Genomic DNA, 25,037 nt, shown 5'->3' on the forward strand with positions numbered 1-25,037 from the left:
TTGCTAATTGGCAACTGATAACGCTTCTCAGTCGGGATTACAAGATCATATCGAGGCTGTTAGCAAATCAATTTTGGTTGGTGGTGGGCTCCCTGGTTTCTCGGGAACAGTTCTGTGGGGTGCCGAGTAGGTCGTTGATCTTTTGCAACAACTTGGTCGAGGATCTGATAGTCTATCTGTTGTAGTCTGGGGGCCCGACAACTGTGATCAATCTGGAATGGTCTAAGGTCTTCGACTGTGTTGCCATTGATTTTGTATTGGGGATTTGGAGAGGCTTGGATTTGCGCCCCAGTTTATAGATTGGGTGCACATGTTGTATGAGGGATGTTGTAGTCGGGTGTGTATGAATGGACTGTTTAGTAGTCCGTTTGCCATTGGATGCTCAGTTTGGCATGGTTGCCCCCTGTCGATGCTTTTGTATGTAATATTTCAGGAACCGTTGTTTTGGAGGGCACAGTGGCTCTATCGTCTCCATGCGGGTGCCCAACGGGTCTGACCTGTGAGTGTGTGGATATGCTGATGATACGACTGTGTTTGTGGCTACTGTGGATTCGGTAATTGGTGTGCAGGACGTGGTGCATAGTTTTGAACTGGCCTCGGGAGATGTCATCAATTGTCAGAAATCCTGTCTTATGGTGTTGGGGAGTTGGGCTTGTCTGGAGTCGTGGGAGGGGTCGTGGCTGCAGGTGGTGCGGTCAGTTCATATGCTGGGCATCACATGGTTTGGTTCTTATGAAGAATCACTGCTGTATAATTGGCTGGCGGTTGCTCGCTCGGTGGTGGCGGCGGTGGGGATGCTGTCCCAAGAGGATCATGACGTTTTTCAGTGGGCGCGTTTCGTGAATTGTTAACTCCTTTCTAAGGTATGGTATTTAACTCATTGTTTCCCATTCAGCAGGACCCACGTGCTAGATTTGGAGAAGATTGTTTCTTAGTATGTGTGTTGGAGCTACTACCACCCAGTTCGCAGGTCCTCCTTGTGTCAGGGTCTGGTGGACGGTGTGATAGGGCTGGCTGATGTGTATCTGAAGTCGACGGCTTTTTTTCTGGGTGACGTTTCATAGGGACGTTTATTATTAAATAATTTATCCTTGTGGATAAATTATTTAATGGGGATGCTGGTTTGTAGGATGTTGCTTTCTTCACGCCGCCGGTTTACTCCTGTGCAATACTCATTCTTCGGTCGTTGTGTAGGTATCCTGGGTATATGTCTTTTGGTTGTCAGGACGTGTAAAGGGTGCTTTTGGGGCGTGTGGCTCACAGGGTGGAGGGGTTGTACCCGTTATTTGATTGGGGAGCAGTGTGTTGCCGCCTACGGGCACCGTTTCTCGCCCCTAAACAACGTGAGTTGATGTACCGATTTCTTCATGAGACTTCATGACTCCCAGTGAGCGGTTGTTTATGTTAGGTATTGTGAGCTCAGATGGTTGTGGTTTATGTGGGATGGGCGAGACGCAACTTCATGTTTTACTTTTGTCTGCAGGTTTGATTGACTGGCTTCGAGGTACAATTGTTACCTTCTGCGGGTCTGATTTACAGGTAGATTTGCTGCATTTTTTCTTCTTGTCGTTTCCGGGAGGGAATAGTAGAGTTCGTCACACGTTAGGGATGTTGGTGTCCGACTACCTTTTTTGTTTATGGGTTTGTAGATTAGAAGGTTACGATGTGGCTCAGCTATTGGGGTTCTTGAGGGGTAGGCTGCATGCACTACACGATGTGGTGGCTGCAGCGATCGTTTCCGAGGGTCCTTGCTCGGTGGTTCACGTCGGTTTATGTTACTGCTGCTCAAGTCTTGTAGGGTTTAGTAGGGGGTGGTGTTCGTCGTTGTTCTGTTTTCTTGGCCCGTGGGTTGGAGCTGCATCCCCGCCTTTTTATGATTGTATGAGTATCCATAATTGCTTGTCATGCAGCTGGGTGGTGTCCAATGGTGCCATGAGAATTAAAAAACAAAATTGGTGTACTTGTATGAGCTTTGTCCCTTTTCGTTATAGGGCCACAAGTGTGCAAGTGTATCTGTCGCAAGTTTAGGAGGTGTCTCCTTGACTTGCTAGCTGCGCCTGGAGTAGTGTATGTACTGAATGCTTAGTACTGCTCTGGGAGATGTTTCATCTGGTAGTGTGTGTGCCTCTCTCCTCTCACTATAGTAGTCAGTTTACATAATTTTTGTGTGTATATATATATATATATATATATATATATATATATATATATATATATATATATATATATATATATATATGTGTGTATATATATATATATATATATATATATATATATATATATATATATATATAGGATTGTAAGATTGTTTGCATTCATGTAAAGCCACTAGCACACGTTGCATTTCGGGCAGGTCCTCAATCCAAATTTTTTCCACGGAATACGACCCGCCAAATCATGTAACAACCAAGTACCCATTCACTGCTGAGCGAACAGAGGACACAGTTAAGGATTGGCGCCCAGTCAATCCTTCCTGGCCAGGATACTAACCCAGACCAAAGTGATTGCGAAATGCTGGGAGAGTGCTTTTCCACAACACCACAACACCACGATACCCCCCTCCCCCCCCCGTCCTCCACCTCCTTGGACACCACCACGTCCTCCACCCTTTCTCCTCTTTATCTCAGAAAATTTACTAATAAGAAGCATTGAAACAACTACATGGGGCTCTCACAAAATATATTTCCACACTTGACTTCATGAAAATCGCAAAGGTGGGGGGGTCTCTATAATTATTAATATATCTTAAGTCATTTCACTTATGCCTATCCCGAGCAATTTATGTCCATCCCATACCCCAGACCATTACCCCTGCAAAGTTGGAAGAGACTAGCCCCAAGCCCCTGCACCAACAAGCAGACAAACAAACATTCTCTCCCACAGTATAGCTATAATGTGTGGGGTGAGCGCCCCAGGAGTGGCCACCCTGGAGGAAACTCTTCTCACGAACCCAAATAAACCTACAGTAAGTTCAGGTGAAGACACAAGGTGCTAGGGAGTCGTCACACCAATTAATTGGAGAATAAGAGGTGGGAACCAGGAGCTGGAGCAAGACCTCTACAAGTACAGCCAGGTGAGCACATGTTTTCACTCAAGTAATGTTATCATGAGGAATATTCTACTAAACGGGGTCTAACAATAATTAGTAAATATTTAGAAAATAAATGTTAGATTTCCAAACATAATTTAATAATATTATAAAATATTTCCATGTAGTATAAATATAATGTACAATATGGTGAAACATAATATCAATAAATAGAAAAATATTTTATTCATTAAATCTGACTTGAGACAAAAGACAACAAAATGAGTATTGTGAAATAAGGATCTTGGCTCATAAATAAAATATATAAATAATTAGAATACTGACATAGTAGATTGTTAAAAGAATAATGCAGCTAACTTGCTACACCCTTATAGATGGCAATTGTTGACCAGACTACACACTAGAAGTTGAAGGGACGACGACGTTTCGGTCCGTCCTGGACCATTCTCAAGTCGATTGTGATGAGGAGGTAGGGACAGGCAATAATTATTTATTGCCTGTCCCTACCTCCTCATCACAATCGACTTGAGAATGGTCCAAGACGGACCGAAACGTCGTCGTCCCTTCAACTTCCAGTGTGTGGTCTGGTCAACATACTTCAGCCACGTTATTGTGACTCATCGCCTGCGCATGGCAATTGTCATAAGCCTCACTCTAAGGTTTAAATTACACTGCTTAATTGCACAGCATGAATGTACTCTTTATATGATTTATTGCATCGGGGGACAGTCAGCCAGTTAATACATATAGTACATGTTAGGCTTAAATCCAGGTCCCCCCCCCAAGGGTGAAATTACTGACCCCGCCCAGGATGCAACCCACAACAAGCTGACTAACTCCTGGGTATCTAGTTACTGCTAGGTGAACAGATGCATGAGGTGATGAGAAACACGCCCAACCATTTCTGTCCCGCCCGGGATCTGAACCCGGAATTCTCAATTGTGACTCAAGAACGAATCCAACTGTACTACCGGGACCCTAAAATAATAATATTTTATATTTATAAATATATAAAATATAAATATATATTATACATAGTATTATATATATAATTTATAATATATATAATATATTATTTATAATATATATATTTATATATAATTTTTACATTTAAAAATATAAATATATAAAATATATTGTAATATAATGTAAAACCAGCAATTGAATGTAATAAAATGACCCTTTCTGGTTGAGCTCCGGGAAACTCCAGGCGTCTATGGTGGTGAGACAGTTTACCATCACTCACTCAGTGATGGGTGTCCTGATAGCTTACCATCACTCACTCAGTGATGGGTGTCCTGATAGCTTACCATCACTCACTCAGTGATGGGTGTCCTGATAGCTTACCATCACTCACTCAGTGATGGGTGTCCTGATAGCTTACCATCACTCACTAGTGATGGGTGTCCTGCTCTCCCGGAGACCAGAGCCAGAACCTGGCTGCTTCAAAGAGGCACGGGGAGCTGGGCATCGTTACCATCACCCACATCGGGAAAGAACAACAGAAAGTAGACGAGACAACTGCATGAAAACGGAACACTGAAACAGCCAACAGACACCGCAAAAGAATCACTCGAATCGAAATGGTTTCTTTCAAAAATGTATACAAAACAACCCGAGTGCGCACAGGTGCCAGCTAGCAGTGTCCTGACCCCATGCTGGCACCCACTTAGTCTGTAGCTGATGGCCCAGAAACCGACATACCTGGTGGAGGCAACTGGGCCTCACTCAGAAAGGGCATTTCATTACAGCCAATGATCTCCAAAGTCCCTGAGCCCGAATATTAACACAAAACATATTAACAAACACCGCAGCCAAAGCCGACCAGTACGAGTGTCGAGGACGTAAGGACAGACAACAGACTGGCTAGCTTTAATGGCACTTTTGACGACTTTGGACAAATGTGCCTTGGAACAGAAAAGTAAGGAAACTGGATGGACAAAGAGCACATCCACCGAAGAAGAACTGATGGTGCACATGTACTGACAAACTGCCACTACCTGACACAACGAATGATGCACTCTAGCCAGACAAACCAAGTATCAATCATCAGGAGAACCCTCCAGAACCCAACAGTCTCATTCTTTGCTGGAAAAAGAGACGGCTGCAGGCGAGGAAGCTACTCATCAGGGAAAAAGAACAGAACCCACACCTCTGGAGGAAAGCATGAAGCTTCCCACTGTGACAACATGATGTGAGAGCCAAAAAATAAAGCCTTAAGAAAAATACTCAACACAGAAAGGACAACAATGAACTGGGAGGGAAAAAAGGAAAACTAACACCTGATCAAGAACAATGATGGCTCAAGGGAGCAAGAGAAAGAAAGCCTAAGACAACTTTTAAAATGGCACCGAGGAAGTAGCGACAACAGGCAAGGGTTCAGGCAAAGGCAAGCAATAAGAGGTATTAGGCATTTTTCCATAAATGCTTTGCATATTAATGGCTTCATTTGTATGTGTAACTTCTGTCTCTACAGTTGTCCCTTCCTATTATGTTCTTGGTTTACACATTCTTATGAATAAAATTATGAATTATGAATGAGGTTCCAACCAAGGAACAACCAGGACAAAAAATATGAAAGGACCACTGCAACAGACACAGAAGATTCATGATGAAAGGAGACAAAATGGCGAAAACAGTACCAAGATACTTCATACTGTCGACTCGACAAGACCCGCTGGCGTGACACCAACAAATCAATAACCTATGTGTCATACAAATAGTGGTAAATCATCGTCAGAGACTCCAGGCTGAGCTGGACACTAAGAAGCCATAAGGATCACCTTGCCCAAGTACATCTTTAACCTAAAACACTCAGAGTATCAACTGAATCAGAGGAAAGAGGTAAAGGAACCCCCCCCCCCCCCCACCCTCAGTCCAGCCACCATGGCATCCACCATTAGAGCCTTGTGGCCAGGGAATGGAGCTACATAAGAAGGATGAGCAAGAAAAGCCAAAAATAAGATAAACCATTTGCGAGAGCGTTTAACACATCCCGCACGTGAACCACATGGAGAACCAAACCCTGAGAATCCACAAGCTGAGGTACTTGCATTCCAGCAGCAAAGAGATAAGAAATGATCTCCCCACGCTTTAGTGAATGAACAACTGGGGAGGAGTCAGAATAGACCCCCAAACGATAGAGCCCAGAGGAAGACGAACCCTCCACAGGGCCTGCCACACTGCTGCAGAAGCGCACCCTATGCTGTGCACCTGACTGAGTCGGTCTGACCACCAACCCTGGGAGGCCTCGTGCGTACTAGTCACTAAGCTCCAACCCAGGGGCTAAAGAATCCATAATCAGTTCCAGCAACAGAGAAGGATAGCACCATGCAATCAAACCCTGGAAAAAACAAAGAGGAAACCGGCAAAGTAAGAGCCAAGGAATGGCAGGAGGGACCTGAACTCAACAGTCCTGTGGGTGGCAACCACAACAACACCCCTGAGCCAAACTTTGCAATGGGGAAATACAATTCAGTCAAAGTTTGGGATCCTGAACAAACGCTTGACAATCCGACGAGTTGCCCAGGGTCGACTAACACTAACAACAAAGGAGCCGGTCGGACTAACAACAAGGGAGCCGGTTGGCCGAGTGGACAGCACACTGGACTTGTGATCCTGTGGTCCCGGGTTCGATCCCGGGCGCCGGCGAGAAACAATGGGCAGAGTTTATTTCACCCTATGCCCCTGTTACCTAGCAGTAAAATAGGTACCTGGGTGTTAGTCAGCTGTCACGGGCTGCTTCCTGGGGGTGGAGGCCTGGTCGAGGACCAGGCTGCGGGGACACTAAAAAGCCCCGAAATCATCTCAAGATAACCTCAAGATAACACCAGATTGTGACGGTGTTGCAGATGGAGCTGAGCTGCAGGAGGCAGGGAAAGAGATGCCGACGAAGAATCACAAACAAGACTTAACCAGATATGAACCTGGAATGGAATGAACTGGGACTTTTCACAGTTTATTAGGAACTGGCTGACTAGTGGACATGCAGACCAGTTTAGAGTTTAAATCAGCGAGTCAGTGAGGTAAGCTGGAACCTAATCCTAAAAAGATGTAGCCGGGGTCACTACCAATGCTAACCTGGTAAAGAACTGAGGAGCCAGATGCAAGCCGAAGCAGAGAACCTTGAAGTGGTAAGCCTGATGCTCCACTAGAGATCCTTACCAGTCCCAGAACCCTGGATGAATAGGAACGTGCTAATATGCATAACTGAAGTCCGGGAACATCATCCAGGAACCTACCAAGCAAAGCAAAGCAAACCGGAGTTAAAGTAGTCATGTTGAACGTCAGACAGGAAATGAAGCTGTTCGAACCTGGGAGGTGGAAAATACCTCTTGGGGACCAGGAACAACTGGGACACCCATCAAAGGAAGAAGGTTAACTAAACTCCACCAAAGTCTAGCACTATTGCAATGCCAGGGCGGAGTTGCAGGCACAACACTTGTCACACTTGACTAACACAAGAGGGGTGGACCAATTTCACCAGAGACCCTAGGAGGGAACTCTGCAAACACACTGATCATGGTGCCAGGAACTGGCAAAATGGGTAAGATGTCCGCCCACAGTCTCGTCTCTCAAAGGGCCTAACCATGAAAGTGCCAGTATGAAGACCAATGAGCAGAGCCACCCCTCTGCAATGTGTACTTGCAGAGGATGAATCAGCTAAAGAAAACATAAGACCTTGGGAATTCGATTACACTGAAGGCCTACTCTGAGCAACAGCAGACGAGGCCATAACCATACCCGACCGCTTTCAAACAGAATAACCAGAACCCTTCTGCAAAAGTACCTAAGAGGACGAAATGCAGCAGCTGATGTAACAGTAGAAACAGCTTCCTCGGGAAAGAGGAGAGGTGAAAGGGGAAGGCAGACAAAAAGGTTAAGGACCAAGCCGAATCTCAAGACTGGACCAGCTCAGTCTGCCGACACGAAAGATGGGCCAAGTAAGGTGCTGTCACAGCCTCCCTAAAGACGAAGGGCAAGAAACTTGGGCAGCGCTGCTAAAACCAGAACCGCAGGCAGCAAGGAAGGAATACCGGGGACAGAAGCAAGAACAGCTAGAACACCATTGAGCAGATCAGAGAACAGCTCAATAATCGCCCAGATGGGCAACATAGTCGCCAAGTTGGAAAGAGCCTCTGTGATCTCCAGCAATAAGAGCTCCAGTGAGCACAAGCAGCTGCACATAGAACTGTAATTTGCCCACATTTTCAAGCAATGCAAAAAAAAGCCTAAAAACATCTGAAACACAGAATTCTTTTCCCATCACTCGAGTCTCTCGGTTTGGCAAAAGCCCTGCCAAGCCCACAATGAAAGGAGGGAATTGTCAGGACGAATCAGGGACCTCATACCTGGGCCCAAAAACCCGAAGCCGGCCCGAACTCGAAAGAGGACGGGTCCATTAGGGAAGCAAGGTCATGAACCTGCAGGAGGAACCAAAAAATGTCCACACATACTGCGAAGGTTAAAGGTGAGACAACAGAAACCTCCAGGAATGAGACCAGAAAGAGGGATAGGAGAAATCTTCTCCCCTAGAGCAAAATACCTTATCAGATGGAGCCAAAGTTCAGGATTGGTTGAAGGGAATCCATGAACCCCGAGCCCCAGCCCAAGAGCAGAAGCGTATTCTGCACCCCTTACCCGGTAGAGATAGACATCGTCCACAAGAGCAGGATCAGAGCCAGGTAATTATTGCCAAGGCAAACGCTCTGCATCGCCAGAAGGATGTCTTAACTGTCTCTGCCGTCATAGTGGATGGGGAAACCCCCAGATTCGGCTGAGCTACAACTACAGCTGATCCATTACCTGACTCCAAAAACCGACATTTTGCAGGAAGAGATCAAGGGGAAAGAGGAGATGCTGGATACAAAACACACCAGCAAGGAAAAGGAAGAGGAGGAGCAAACTTAGATCAGGTGGAATTCACGAACTCCTCCAAAACTGGATCCCTAAACACTATAGGGCCAACTCTGGGGCATCAAAAAGAGCACCATACTGCAAACCATGAAAGCAAAAAAACAGCTCACAAAATAGCAGCTGCCAGAAAAGTCTCCTGTTCTGACTCAGACTCTGATATGACTAAGATCTAACGAGCAGAAATGCCACTGAACTCTGGGTCGAAGTTGTCATCAAACGAAAAAGCGGCATGGCAAAAAATAGACCAAATGATGATGGTAAGTAGCAAAGCCGACTAGCACCCTTCAAACTCGCATATAACGAAAGCGGGCTTGAAAGGTCAGTCTATGATGAGCCACACCACAGATCTGCAGAAATATTGTCAGGGCCTGAAGACAACTAACAATGCAAGAGATCCAAAGGAACACACACCGAGTGCATGCAACAACAAAACAAAACAGAACACCCCCAACTGCATGGTTTAACAGCAGTTCTGCACCCCGGTGAGCTGGCCTCTCAGAGGTGACCTCAACACACAGAGAACCTTGGAACAACTTTATTACAAGTTGTAACAAGGGAATCATAGGGACTCTCATGTGTGTTTGCAGGTGAAGCCGGGTCGATGCGGGACGTTTCCTGGGCACTAAATGAGTGCCCAGGAAAGGTAGCCCTAAGCACGTGCAGCTTGAAGCACAGATTATACCAAGACCAAAGAAAGATTGCAGCTTAAAAACACCCTCATGAAGCAAATAATAAAAACAAGGAATGATGCACTGTCAAAAATGGGCCACACTCAGACTATCAATTGAACAAGAGGAAAGAGGTAAAAGAACCCCCTCATTCCCCCAGAGGGGGGATAGGGCCCCCCCCCCCCACTCAAAAACGAGTGACAAGGCAGGACTCACAGGACAGAGTCCAAAAGAGTGCCAGCACATCTTGGAGAAGAAGGGGAACTTGCTATGAAAAGTAACAAGAGAAGGTAGGAGTGAGCAAGAGGACTGTGGCCAGGATGCCACCAGAGGGTGGTAAATGCACAGGTAATTATGGGCCATTTCGTACCCAGTTTTAAATGAATCTTTTCATTTTAGTGATTTTTTTGTGGTGTCTGTTGGCTGTTTCAGAAGTTCCGTTTTTCATGAACCATGCAGTTGTCATGTGTTGTCTCGTCTACTTTTCTGATTGATTTCCCTATGAGTGATGGTAACAATCCCCTGCTCCCTATGCCTCTTTGAGAGGCCAGGTTCTGGTTCTGGTCTCCGGTAGGCCAACAAGACGCCTTTGACTGATATGACTAAGTAATGGAAAAATATCTCAGCTACATAGCTTGAGGGGTGCCACTGGAGCTCCTCAGAAAATTTAAATTCTACACTCATGGAACACGCTGGACCTCATTTTCACTAATAATGATGAATTGATCAGGAACATAATGATTACAAATACCTGTTACTCAGATCACAACTTAATTGAAGTTATGACAACCATGGGGAATAGACTTTCAAAACCAGTCCAGATTCCCGGTGGAGGAGATTTCAGCAAATTCAACTTCAATAATAAACAGATAAACTGGGAGCAAATAAACCAGGACTTCACAGAAATAAACTGGGAAGAGCAGCTAAAAAATGCAAACCTGAACCAGTGCCTGGAAAAAATAAGCTCAGTAGCACTAGAAATATGTTCAAACCGCATACCTCTAAGAAAAAAGAGGATAGTTGCAGATTGGAACGGGAACGTCGTTCCCTATATAGGCGAAGAAAACGAATCGCGGAACAACTATAAACGGCGAAGAAGGTTAGGTAGAGAAATAATAACAATTGAACTCAAGCTACAAGATTCATACAAAACCCAGGAGAGGCAAAGAGAGCAAAAGGTCATCAGTGAAATAGAGAGAAATCCGAAATATTTTTTCTCCTGTGCAAAATTAAGATCAAAAACCACATCTAGTATCGGGCCCCTGCGAAAGGGAGATGGAACTTTCACCGATGACAACAAAGAAATGAGCGAGCTACTGAGGAAGCAGTACGACTCTGTTTTCAGCGAGCCATTAAACACACTAAAGATTGATAACCCAAATGAATTTCTCATGGATATGATACCAACATCAAATCATATATCAGACGTCACCTTATCCCCACTGGATTTTGAAGAAGCCATAAACAGTATGCCTATGCACTCTGCACCAGGCCCGGATTCTTGGAACTCCATATTCATCAAGAACTGTAAAAACCACTATCGCAGGCCCTCCACATTCTGTGGAGACAAAGCTTAGATACTGGCGTTATCCCTGATATACTAAAAACAGCAGAGATAGCACCACTTCATAAAGGAGGAAATAAGGCAGAGGCAAAAAATTACAGACCGATAGCACTAACATCGCACATCATAAAAAAATTTTGAGAGTGCTAAGAAGTAAGATCACAAAATACATGGAATCACAGCATCTCCATAGCCCCGGACAACATGGTTTCAGAACAGGGCGCTCTTGCCTGTCGCAGTTGCTGGACCACTATGATATGGCGTTAGATGCTATGGAAGACAAACAAAACGCTGATGTAATTTACACAGATTTCGCAAAAGCTTTTGATAATGTGACCATGGTGTTATTGCACATAAAATGCGTTCAAAAGGAATTACCGGAAAAATAGGCAGATGGATTTACAATTTCCTGACTAACAGAACTCAATGTGTAATAGTCAACAAAATAAAATCCAGCCCATCAACCGTGAAGAGCTCAGTCCCCCAGGGTACTGTGCTTGCTCCAGTACTTTTTCTCATCCTCATATTGGACATAGACAAGAACACAACCTATAGCACTGTATCATCTTTTGCAGATGACACTAGGATCTTCATGAGAGTAGGCAACATAGAGGACACGGCAAACCTCCAGTCAGATGTAGATCAGGTCTTTCTATGGGCTACAGAAAATAATATGGTGTTTAACGAAGATAAGTTCCAGCTCATGCGCTATGGAAAAAATTAAAATATAAAAACGGAAACCAGGTACAAAACTCAGGCAAATCATAACATAAAACGAAAAGGCAATGTAAATGATCTGGGTGTACTCATGTCGGAAGACCTTACCTTTAAAGAACAAAATAAAGTAGCCGTCACAACTGCAAGAAAAATGACAGGTTGGATAACAAGAACTTTTCACACTAGAGATGCTATACCGATGATGATACTTTTCAAAACGCTTGTGCTCTCTAGGGTGGAGTACTGCTGCACAATGACAGCCCCTTTCAAAGCTGGAGAAATTGCTGACCTGGAGAGCGTGCAGAGATCCTTTACTGCTAGAATCCACTCAGTAAAACATCTAAACTATTGGGACCGACTAAAGAGCCTAAATCTGTACTCCCTTGAGCGCAGGCGGGAGAGATACATAACAATTTACACGTGGAAAATATTAGAGGGGCTGGTCCCAAACCTGCACACAGAAAAAACATCACATGAGACCAGAAGACATGGCAGGATGTGCAGAATACCCCCGTTGAGAAGCAGAGGTGCAACAGGTACTCTGAGAGAGAACTCTATCAACATCAGAGGTCCGAGACTGTTCAATACGCTTCCACTACACATAAGGGACATAACTGGCCGACCTCTCACAGTGTTCAAGAGTGAAGTGGATAAGCACCTCCAAAGGATACCTGATCAACCAGCCTGTGACTCATACGTCAGGCTGCGAGCAGCCGTGTCCAACAGCCTGGTTGATCAGTCCAGCAACCAGGAGGCCTGGTCGACGACCGGGCCGCGGGGACGCTAAGCCCCGGAAGTACCTCAAGGTAACCTCAAGGTAAGGTAACACAACTTCTTTTTCGTCATTTAAACTATTGAAATGTGATTTAGAAGAACCACAAATTACACTTACAACAGTTTATGTGCTGGTGATTATTTCTGTAATAATAATGTCTATACAACCGGTTTGATGGTGGACACATAAATGTGTGTTCACAAAGTGACTATATTTTAGAACAATTTATCTATGATATTCAAATATACAATAATGACCTCATTCACCTTCATCAACAACTTTATTATAATACACTTAATAACACAGCTACATAAGGAATTATTTATTTTTATTTTTGAGCATCATATTAAAATATTATTGTATTAATCTTTTCTGTTGTCCTGCTCATTTTATATTTCGTCAAATGCATTTTTATTCTAAGTTCTTTAGAGCAGTAGGAGGAGGAGAGTTTGCAGCATTGGTTAAGTAGGCAGCGACGGCTGCGGGCTCCCCCACCAGGGATGCTCCTCTCGCCAGGGGCCTCGCACTCGGGGTTCCCCGGAAGAGGTACTTCAGGACGGAGAAGTAGTTGGACTGTGTGCCAAACTGGGGGATAATCTTGTCATAGGACGCAATCTCGTAGGCATCCCGCAGGAGGAGAGCCATGAAGGAGGCGTCGGAGAAGAGGTGCCGCACCACCAGTTTAGTAATCTGCTGCTGTGCCAGGGTACGGTTGCCATAGTAGGGCATGTAGTCGAACAGCGGGCTGCGGGCGAGCACAACCTCTCGGATAACACACATGCAACACTCACTCTACCGACAGCTTTCTAGTTTGTGGGGTTTGGCTTGAGAATTATTACTTGATAAATGTTGCAGTTAAGATCGAGTTTACTAGACTTTACTAAGATTTAAGTTTACTAGCCACAGCCACATATTAGAAGCCTTCAGTAATGGTGCAGAGCACTAGGCTCACAGGCTGCCAAGTTCTTTAATAACCACTTCATATTTTACTTTAAATTTCAATATAGAGTAAAGATAGTCATGTCAGTTAATGCTAACAGTTTATACCAGCCCATCGTCCTGTTTTGGTAGTACTTATAGGAAGGATGAGGACCACAGTACATATACCAACGTGCAACGCATTTAGATAGTTGAAATCGGTACTATTGAATTTAGACAAACAAGAAAACGAGTTTCTACTGATGTTGCAAAGACAAGCTAAACTAACCTAACCTTCTTAGGCCTAATACACGCTATCTGAGGCCTAATATAGTACATATGTGTGCTATATTAGGCCTTGGAATATTTAAGTTATTTTTTTGTTTCATTTCTTCGGATTCTATAAATTGAATAGTAGAAAGTTATGATATGGCTAAATATTGATTAGACTAAGTATTGGGAAGCTATCTCAGCTACATAGCTCCAGGGTACCTCTGAACCTCCCAGAAAATTAAGATTCTCAACTCATGCAACACAACTTTTTTTCTTCTCTACTATCTAATTGTTGTCTAATTGAATAGTTTCCACTGTCTAATTGCTTAGTACGTCAATATTTGTACTGTAGTGCACATAGTTACATACAGTACTATCTAAACAGGGGGACAGGTTGCTTTATACCTTCTTGAGATGATATAATATGTCATATACAGTCATGTCTGTCAGAAAAGAACTGGATAATGCCAGAAAATATACTACTTGAATTGCAGTTGGATAATATATTTCATTTATATTCATATTGAATAAATACATCGTTACAGCATTCAAACTAATACGTCCATTAAGTCACTGTGTGTCCAGTCCAGTCAACATACCTGACGATATGAAAGTCTGACATTTCAGCACCAAATCGGTCTATAGTGGTCAGAGTATCTAACTGGACAGCCTGGAGACCAGTCCGGACTCTGGTGATACCTGGACTTGCGCGGTAATCAATGATCAAGTCCAGAGGCCCAGTAAGCCAGTGGGCGCGTATCTGCAAGTGGGAAAACTCCTGTCAGTGCTATATTAGTGCTGGCTAGTTGTGGAAACTGCCTGAGAGGAAGTGTGGAGGTTGTTGATGACTGGTGGAAGCAGTCTGCCGGTGCTGTGTGAGAGAACGGCATTTCCTGAAAATTTGAGAAGCAGGTAATCCTACCTGTCAATGATGAAATCGATGAGTTTGGAGCTGTTGTCCTTCATATCTGCGACGGCATGAGCAGCCACAGCACTCAGAGTTGAATTGATGGTTTTAACACCCTTGTCAGTATGGAACACAAGCTCTACGTTGAGAGGTCCGTACACATAGTGGCTCCGAACCTAGAGTTCACAACGCTTATTAGCTCTTAAATGTATTTATAATAAGTGGAAAATATATGAACACGTACAGGATTTGTATTAACACTCTAGTATTATAACCATCTAATATATTGTTTCATTATGAATATGAATATTATATATCTACCCTTAGACTCGGTTACAAGTATCTCTGGGAATTCTCATTATCTGCTGATGTAGACCTGACCAAATGTAAACTGTGTCAACAAAATTATTCGCACACCCTCCGTCACTATGTGATGGAGTGCGAAAAGATACGTGAATTTAGAGACAATTCTATAACCAATGTTCCAGCGATGTGTAAATATTTCATTCAAAATGATCTGCTACCAGAAATTTTAGCCAAATATCCCCAGTTTGCTAACTGTAGGTAGTAACCGAGTGATTGTAACCTATCCACCGCTGCCCACTGGATGGGGGGGCGGTGTAACCTATCCACCGCTGCCCACAGGATGGGGGACGGTGTAACCTATCCACCGCTGCCCACTGGATGGGGGGCGGTGTGCAGGACAAACATATCAATTATGACACTAGCTCTCCACATATGTCAGTTGCTTAATTTAGAAACTGTATTTGTGGTCGGTCTCGAACCCATTGTTGATGTGACGACTTATACTGAATTTTGTAACTAGCTCATCAAGATTGTAACTTGCATAGCTAAATGAATTGTGGGGTTCAGTCCCTGAGCCCATTATGTGCCTCTGTAACCCTTTCCACTACCGCCCACAAGATGGGTTTGGGGGGCATAATAAATGAACTAAACTAAACCAAACAAATTGTTACATTATGAATAATAATCTACCTAATACATTATGACATGAATAATTATATAGTTTCCTCGGAGATGGTTCTTGATAAATACAAAATTAACAAATCTGTGTATTTCTGGGATTTAGAGAGTAACGAAGTATTAGTGTCATGTCAACGCTTTGTGACAATAATTAATAAAATACAGTATTGTACACTTTCTATTACTTAATTAATTTAATTAATTAAATTAATAATTATCACTTTCAGCCGCCCGGCAAACAAGGAAAAACGTTGGCACAAAGTGCTCTAGGCGTTTCGGGCGATCGAGCGGAAACACTGAAAAGTGTATACTCTTTTCACTGTCCTGATCTTAATTTTCGATGTACACATTTCCTTTTTGTACCAATGTGTTCGCAATAGAATGTTCTAGAAGACCATATGTATAAAATGTCACCAAACTGTGTTTTAAACCACTACCATTAAGAAACTACTAGATCACTAGCCGTGAGCTCCACACAGCTCCAAACAGCGACGAGATGTTTCCATTCTTTTCAGAGTTGTCAACTCCACACTTGTCTTACAGCGTTAAATTTGGTATCTTTGAGATTGCAATAAAATTCCCTACACGGACATATGTATATAAATGAAGAATGATGATCGCGGCCCACCCGCAAGAGTGTGGGAAGTGGGCGAAGTGTTATCTGTTACCACTCATCGGCGATCTACAATAGTTTTGCCACAAAGATACAAGACAATGCCGTTCTTCCAAATAGGGTATGTGGCTACTAAAGAAAACGTAAATTTTATGGCAAACATGTTCATACTATCCCCAAGTCGATTGGATAAGAATTGAATTTTACAGAAATATTTGTTCGTCGGATATAAAAATATGTCCACTTCGGCAACTTCAAGTGACCTCCGGCGGACACGCTCTTGTGTCCACGGCTCAGTAAAGTGGTGAATTAAATACCTATTTAATTAATAATAATAATTACACAGAAATCACATTAACGTGATATGTATATCAATGAGAAAACTCACTAAGGCTGTGAGGTGAGCGTGAACCTACAACCTAAGCATTGTCAGTCGCATACTCTACCACTGGACCACCGTGGCCTGGTCAAAATCATACAACCGGGTTTTTACTGGAATTACGGCAAGTCTGAAGGCCACTTGGGCTGGATGGTAGAGCGACAGTCTCGCTCCATTCAGGGTGGCGTTCAATCCTCGACCGTCCAAGTAGTTGGGTACTATTCCTTCAACCTGTCCCATCCCAAATACTTATCCCAGTTCCTTCCAAGTGCTGCATAGTAGTAATGGCTTGGCGTCTCTCCCCCCCCCCCCCCCCCCCCCGCCGCTTGATCGTTCCCCTACTGAAGCCAAGTGTTTACGTGTGAGCCACAAGCACTCGGGGGGACAGGCAGAGTGGTCCCTTATGCCACAACTTCAGAAACACAAAAATCAATGAACACAGAAACACATGATTCTTGTGTTGTTGTTGTTGTTGAGTTAGGGGCGACGACGATCGTGGGGTCGGATGCGCCCCGGCGTACCCGTGAAGGGTGAATCGCAAAGCCAGAAAAGGCGAAATGCTAAGCCAAAACGCGAAACGAGTGACGCCAAGCACTAGAAACTAATATGCCACACGGCAAAGCTACGCACAAAGGGAGAGGCAGAAGCACATAATAGAACAGGGCAAACAAACAGCCAGAAGGGCACACAGCATGTCATAGAGCAAATACACAAGAAATCAGAGCACATACTTGCCCGGGAACTTGGCCTGCGGGAATCTTACATTGAACGCCTCCCAGAGCACCCATTGCCATGGGTCTCGTCCATCCACCGGGGACGCCATAACATCCGGAACCGGGGCAACAAACACCTGCAAACTGGGGACCCAGATGGTAGAACTCATGAGGCGAGAAGTCGCCACTCGCCCCCACAGGAAGGGAACTTGCCCCCCCACGAAAGCACTCCGGTCCGTCAGACAGCAGTAACTCGGCAATCTTCGACCAGTAACCCGGTGGCATCACAGACGCCGGCAACACGTCCCCCAGGGCCCCAACGCGCACCCGCACCACAGGGGTACCCGCGGCCCCGGGCACACCACCAGACGACAGCAGGGAACCCGGACCGCGCGCATCCTTCCGTAACGTCACCACCAGGCCACGCCCAGCACCAGAGTCAACACCATCCCTGGCAGCAGAAGCCACCCCCCCCCCACATCCCACTGCGGAGAGTCCCCCGGCGGAGAAAGAACCGAAGGCACGTCTGAGACACAGGCACCAGCACCGGCAGGCACATGGACCTCCGCCACCACGAACTGCGGAGACATCGACGCATCCGTATCCACACTGTCAATACCCGAAGCCCCACAGTCACTGAAGTCACCAACATCGGCCCAGGAAGAAGACGAACGCCGCGAACGTTTGGGCACCGACCGGATATCGTCCGAGTCGGTAAGTGACCCAGAAACACGGGTACCACGAGCCGAAGGAACCGACGCCAGGACGGCAGCAGCCTCTATCACAGGGGGAACCGGGCCACACACAGCAGGAGGCTCCGCAGCCACCCCAGCACCCAGCACATCCGGGACCCGAGTCACGGACACAGGGCCAGGCGCAGCATCAGAAGACGAGGGAGAAGACAGCGACGTCACACAGGGAGCTCCAGGGAGGCCCACGGGAGCAGCTGGAACAGCGACAGGATCAGGCAGACCAACCGACGGTAACTCAAGAACCGGAGGAGGGACGGCAACAACCGGAGGAGCGACAGGCGCCGCCGGGGAAGCTGCAGCAGCAAACGGGACGCGCACCTCCTCATCAACATCACCGGAGACTGCCTCCAGAGGGAGCGGCGGGAAATCCTCGTCGCGGAACAAGTTGACAGGAGCAGCTGGGGCCTCAGAGCACCCAGCAGCCTGATGCCCCAACAGGCCACACCGGAAACAGGTACGAGGCTGCCGGGCATAATACACCCGGACGTAGTATCCCATAAGCCGGACAGAAGAAGGTATATCCGACCGCAGGCGTATCCCGAACGTGCGAATGTTTGTACGCCTCCCAGCATACCGCCCCGAGGAGAGCGTGTTCACCCGCACGCTGACAACAGTACCAAACCCCCCGAAGTAACGCCGGAGGAGGTCATCAGGGAATTCTAGGGGTGCACCATGGATACTGACATAGGTCAGGGCACCACTGCGGTCCGAAATTGCCACAGAGCCGGCATCGTCTGGCAACGGCAACGTACGCCCCCGTACCGACGGAGGAAGTCCCGGTACTCGTCCTCCCCCACGAACTTAATAACAACCCGATGGGCAGTAACTAGCTCCACAGCATAAACAGCTTCCACCGGGACACGAAGCATGTCACACATCACCATCTCGATGGTCGGATAACCAGCCTTACAAGTGAACTCCAGGCCCACGGAGTTCACACGCTGAACAGGAGGAAGACGGCCCCCCGTGTCAGAACTCCCACGTCAACGCAGCCAGGCAGGCAACAAAACTGGTAAGGCAGGGACGCCCACACCACCTGGCGACGAAAACAGCAAACAACTCCAACAGCCACGGAGGGTCGAGAAACGTCCTCACTCCACGGCTGCTAGCAGTCGACTCACTGATTCTTGTGTGTTTCTGAAGTTGGGACGTAAGGTGTAGGACCACTTTGTCCTTCCACCCGAGTGGGCTTGTGGACACACAAGTGGCTTGTGGGGCACACAAGTGGGCTTGTGGGGCACACAAGTGGGCTTGTGGGGCACACAAGTGGGCTTGTGGGGCACACAAGTGGGCTTGTGGGGCACACAAGTGGGCTTGTGGGGCACACAAGTGGGCTTGTGGGGCACACAAGTGGGCTTGTGGGGCACACAAGTGGGCTTGTGGGGCACACAAGTGGGCTTGTGGGGCACACAAGTGGCTTGTGGGACACACAAGTGGCTTGTCTTATTACAGCCCGTCGTATCCCCATGCTCTCGTTCTATACAACAACCACCACTGTAAATATTTACCTCAAATATGTATGTAGTTGCCATAGTATATGTTTATGGTCCCACCTGTCACCGTACTTAAGACATTTAGACAACTCAAGTCAGGAGGTAAAGTAATTATCAGGAGAAAGCGCTAACCCATTGGGACTATATAGCACTTGGAAGCGATCAGGATAAGGGTTTGGGATGGAGACGGGGGGAAGGGGGAAGGTATGGTCACATCTGACCCGCGCCACATTTAAACCCGTTCTCGCAAATTTAATAAGTCAATATTGACTTATTAACTACGTGCATAGGTGATATACTAAACATATGTCGGAAAATCCGACACCATTTAATATCATACAGATAATAGCTGTATTGTATAAACAAGTTACCCATAGAAAACGTAACTTGTAGTGGAATTACCGTCTAAAGAAAACGGGATATCATCACCACATACTATTATAATTCACCAGCTATTCTGCTGGGAATTATTCTTAAATACATTAGTCTTTGGACTTTACCATCATAAAAACATCTTATATAAATTAACTTAATTATCAATATTAAAGTAGAGTAAATGTGACCCTTCTATCACTTTCTGAAATGTGGACAATGTAAGCCAGGCGTCAGAGTGAGGAAGGAGGGCAGCCATTGTTTACTAGACCAGAGGCTCACAGGAGCAAATACGGCTCCTGTTAAATTTACTTGGACGTAGTGTTATGGAAACCAAAGGTGTACCATTGTCAACACGCTGTCTACAAATTCAAGTTAAGTGTCTATCCGAAACCCGTTTATCATTCATTTATGGCCATTAATGTCAGGATATAGGGTGATCCGGTTAGATCACGTGGAAGCCTCAAACTAAAGGTAATTAAGCCAGGTCTTCAATGTTCCATGTACTGTATAGTGTTTTCTCTGATATAGCTTGTCATATATAGGATTCTGGCTTCACAGCTAGCGCAATTTTGACAGGTCAAGACGAGGAAGCAAGATTTGTGCACCAGTTACTGGGTGATATGGAAGCTACCTCAAAGAGGATAATTTGGTGTCTACACCCTAGTTATACCTGGTGGACTAGCCTGCTGTACTATAAGATAAGGAACCTCTTCAATGTATGTAGTTAATTCTGTAGTTTGATTGGCTGCATATATATAAACTAATAAACCCCCCCTAATGTGTAGAGGATCGATTTGTGAGATTATGAGATTATTGCAGAAATACAGTCCACTTATCATTATACAAATTGCTATCGAAGTATATAAATTAACGTAAATATAAATTCTATATATATTCATATAAATTAAATAAATATAAATCTCACAGGTCGGTTCCCACATTATTTGGTCCTTCGAACCGGATGACGGATTATTTGATCCTTTGAACCCACATTTGGTCATCTTAGTACCGGATGAACCAGTTATCCAGTGGATTCATTAAATATACTAGTGCAGTGTTATTTAAACAAAGCCAGTCAAAGACAGCGGCGAAGCCTCGTGGGAGCTCAGGAGTCTCCCTCAGCCCAGATCAGCTTCGTCAGCGGTTTCATGCACACCCACAGATTTGGTGGAGTGTTATTCTGTGAAATGACAGCGCTAATATAGAAGCCAGCCAAATTAGTGACTCTGTCTTCGCGTGATTGTTCACGGATTTCGTGGTGTTACATTTCGCGAGAGATTATCTACGAATTTTGTGGACTTTATTTCGCGAGGTCACTAATAATATTTAATACTTCTAGATAATATTAGAAGTTTCATAGAGGCTAATTAAGAGGCTATTATCAATAATTGTGTATATTATTTCTCCAAGATAGAGAATTATTTAATATATATTGCACTAGTGATCACAGTATATTTACTAATTGCCAACCCACAACAGGGTAGGATATGACTAGTTGAACTATTATCGTTCATCCTAGTCCCATTATTACCATAATCAGTTGTACTATATTGAATAACCTAACACCATTAATGAATGGTGCAGACCCTATTTTGGGTGTAATTTTTATCAACTCGAGTTGAGTTGTATATATAATAATTTACTTATGATCATTACACCTTTGAGTGATTAATTAGTGTCTCTACCATCCTGGGGTGATATAGAAGAGCTAACCTAAAGGTACTTCCAGTGACACTGGTTTATCACTCAAATCATTAGTGTGTATGATTGTATATATATAATGTGTATTAATTTTAAGTGCTAACCTCTAGTAGAGGTAGGATTATTGCCTAGTGAGTGCAGAATTAACCCTAGGCTACCATTAGAGCTTGTTCAGTAATATGAGCAGCCCAAGTACAAGCCCCACAAGGCTTCACCAACTAGCCAGTATGGATAATGCAGGGAGAATGAAAAGAACCCTTGCAGGTCTTAAAGGCCACTTAACAAGACAGATCAAGAAATGTGAAGATTTGTCACAACAATCAACAGTTGATTATGCTGACCTGGAAAGCTATTATCAAGCAGCTGCAGGTAAATTTGAGCAAATCAAATGTCAAATAGCAACATATGTGGCTGAACTTGCCAACACCAATTTATCAGAAACAGAAATAGACGACATTATGGTTGATCTTGCGAATTATGAAGATCACACTCAGGCCACGTTACAGCCTTATGTCAAATTAATTGCCCAGAACAAGGCAACAACAGCAACAACAACAACAGTTGCATCTAATACGAGTCAAGCAGAAGCTCGACTCCCTCCAATTAATTTACCCACTTTCTCAGGAAAAGATGAGGAAGATTGGGACGAATTTTGGAACAAATTCGTTGACCTTGTAGACTCAAAACAATCTTTACCAAAGAGTAGTAAATTCTCTTATTTGCAAGGCCAATTATCAGGTGAGGCTAAAACAGTAGTATCCCATCTGAGATTAACTAATGACGGCTATGATCTGGCAGTAAAACTCCTCAAAGATAATTATGCTGATCCAGAAGTAAGAACATCACATTTAGTTCATGAGCTGTTGCATTTACCCCCACCGGAGGCTTCAGCTGATTCACTCCAAGTCTTCAAGCTGGAGGTAGAATCATTGATCAATGCCCTCAGCCTGACAGCAGATACAAACGGGGCTGAGTGGGTCTTGAAAATAATTGTCCAGGAGAAAATACCTAGGGACATATTGAGACAAATGAGTGCTCATTACAATAAAAGCATCTTATCCATGAATGAAATATCTGAAGGTTTAAAGTCAGTAGTTCATCAATTACGAACACATGACAAATTAAAACCACCAAGTAAACCCTCAGAAACCAATAATAGTAAACCACAGAGTACCAAAGGTACTCCAAATCAATCTAGACAATATAATTCAACACCAAAGTGGAACAGTGGCAGTGTGGGCGTATATGCAGTGGGACCCTCCAAGCCTATAGTTACTGTGTCACCAAAGGGTACTGGAAGCTATGGAACATGTTTGTTCTGCAATGAGAAACATTCAATGTACCACTGCTCTAATTTTCCTGATAGTGACGCCCGTGTTGAGCGACTCAAAGATTTGCAACATTGCACGAGGTGCCTCAGGAAACATAACATCAAGGACTGTGATACCCAATTACACACCTGTAATAGGTGTAACAAAGGTCAGCACCATGCAGCATTGTGCAGAGACACCAAAACAACGTCTCCAAACCCCAAGGTGGAAGATAGCATTCCCACCACAATACAGTACTGCAAGGTGCAACAAACAAAGAGTGTCCAATCGGCAAAGTCTAAAGGTAATACGACTTTGCCTACTGCCCAAATTACCATCCTGAATAAGAGGACCAAGGTCCATACCCGTGGGTTGTTTGACCAAGGATCCCAGAGAACATATATTACTAAAAAGCTGGCAGATGAATTACAATTAGGGCCTGTAGCCCAGATGTCATTCAACATCTCAGGGTTTGTAACAGATGCAGGACCTCAAGTCTACCAGGTGGTACAACCATCAGTACGCTTAGGCAGGTACGTTTGTCGAGTACAAGCCATTGTGGTGGACAAAATACCAGTAGACCTACAAGTTCAAGGTCTGAGAGCAACAGCCAAATTCCTGAGAAATAGAGGAATAAAATTGGCAGATAATATTAAGTCTGATCACCTCACCGACTTCGGTCTCCTTGTGGGGACAGACTATTGTCATCGATTCATCGGTAGCCCTACTAAATATCAGGGTATAACCATGTTAAACTCTGCAGGAGGTAAATTACTCTCAGGCCCAGTATCAAGCCTGAGGAGACCTATGCCTGCAGATACACAATACCAGTAGAAATCTAAATTTGTCAGCTGATTATATTTCTCCAGTAGCATTATACTAAGGAGATTACAGCTGACTATACCAACAGAGGTTGATGTTAGTATCATCATTTAAAGCTGAAGATGAGTTCATGAGGCCTCAGTGGCAAATCAGTGAACAGTAGCCTAAAACAGCTACAAGTCACTGCGACCAATGTCACTGAACCCACTGCAGTCTCAGAACCATACTTTACTTTAATGATGAGCTATTCAATCTTCTGAATCAATTAACTAAATTAAACCCCAATAAATCTGATGACTGATTTGATACATTTATTATTTAATCAAGATGTATTCCATGGGCCTCAGTGTTTATATATCAGTGACCAGTTACCTGAAGAAACTTCAAGTTATATCTGATGTCACTGATCTCACTGCAGTCCCTGAATCATACTTGACTGTAGTACTTGATCACATTCAGTCTTCTGGGTTAAATAATATGTAATTAGGCTTGAATATTAGCTTTTCAAGAGTTGACAGGGAAATGAAATCGCATTAGACTTCTAACCCCTGCAACTCTAGTACGGGACATCCGTCCTGTACGAACAGACACATAAATGTGTGATTACTAACTACTAACATCAAATTAATCTAATAATTCGAAGGAGGAGTATCGGTGTTCGTCTGTTCTAATTAGGACTTCGACCCGTGAGCAGCCCCCTGGGGAATTATGTCGGAAAATCCGACACCATTTAATATCATACAGATAATAGCTGTATTGTATAAACAAGTTACCCATAGAAAACGTAACTTGTAGTGGAATTACCGTCTAAAGAAAACGGGATATCATCACCACATACTATTATAATTCACCAGCTATTCTGCTGGGAATTATTCTTAAATACATTAGTCTTTGGACTTTACCATCATAAAAACATCTTATATAAATTAACTTAATTATCAATATTAAAGTAGAGTAAATGTGACCCTTCTATCACTTTCTGAAATGTGGACAATGTAAGCCAGGCGTCAGAGTGAGGAAGGAGGGCAGCCATTGTTTACTAGACCAGAGGCTCACAGGAGCAAATACGGCTCCTGTTAAATTTACTTGGACGTAGTGTTATGGAAAC

The 25,037-nt window shown here is 44.4% G+C and overlaps 1 pseudogene; it reads right to left on the bottom strand.

Annotated features, from left to right (window-relative positions):
• The window catches only part of LOC138358949 (uncharacterized), a 31,060-nt pseudogene extending 11,948 nt beyond the window's left edge, over window positions 1-19,112 (bottom strand).
• Window positions 19,113-25,037: the final 5,925 nt, after the last annotated feature.

The sequence above is a fragment of the Procambarus clarkii genome, chromosome 87 (genome assembly GCF_040958095.1).
Source record: "Procambarus clarkii isolate CNS0578487 chromosome 87, FALCON_Pclarkii_2.0, whole genome shotgun sequence".
NCBI classification, from domain to species: Eukaryota; Metazoa; Arthropoda; class Malacostraca; order Decapoda; family Cambaridae; genus Procambarus; species Procambarus clarkii.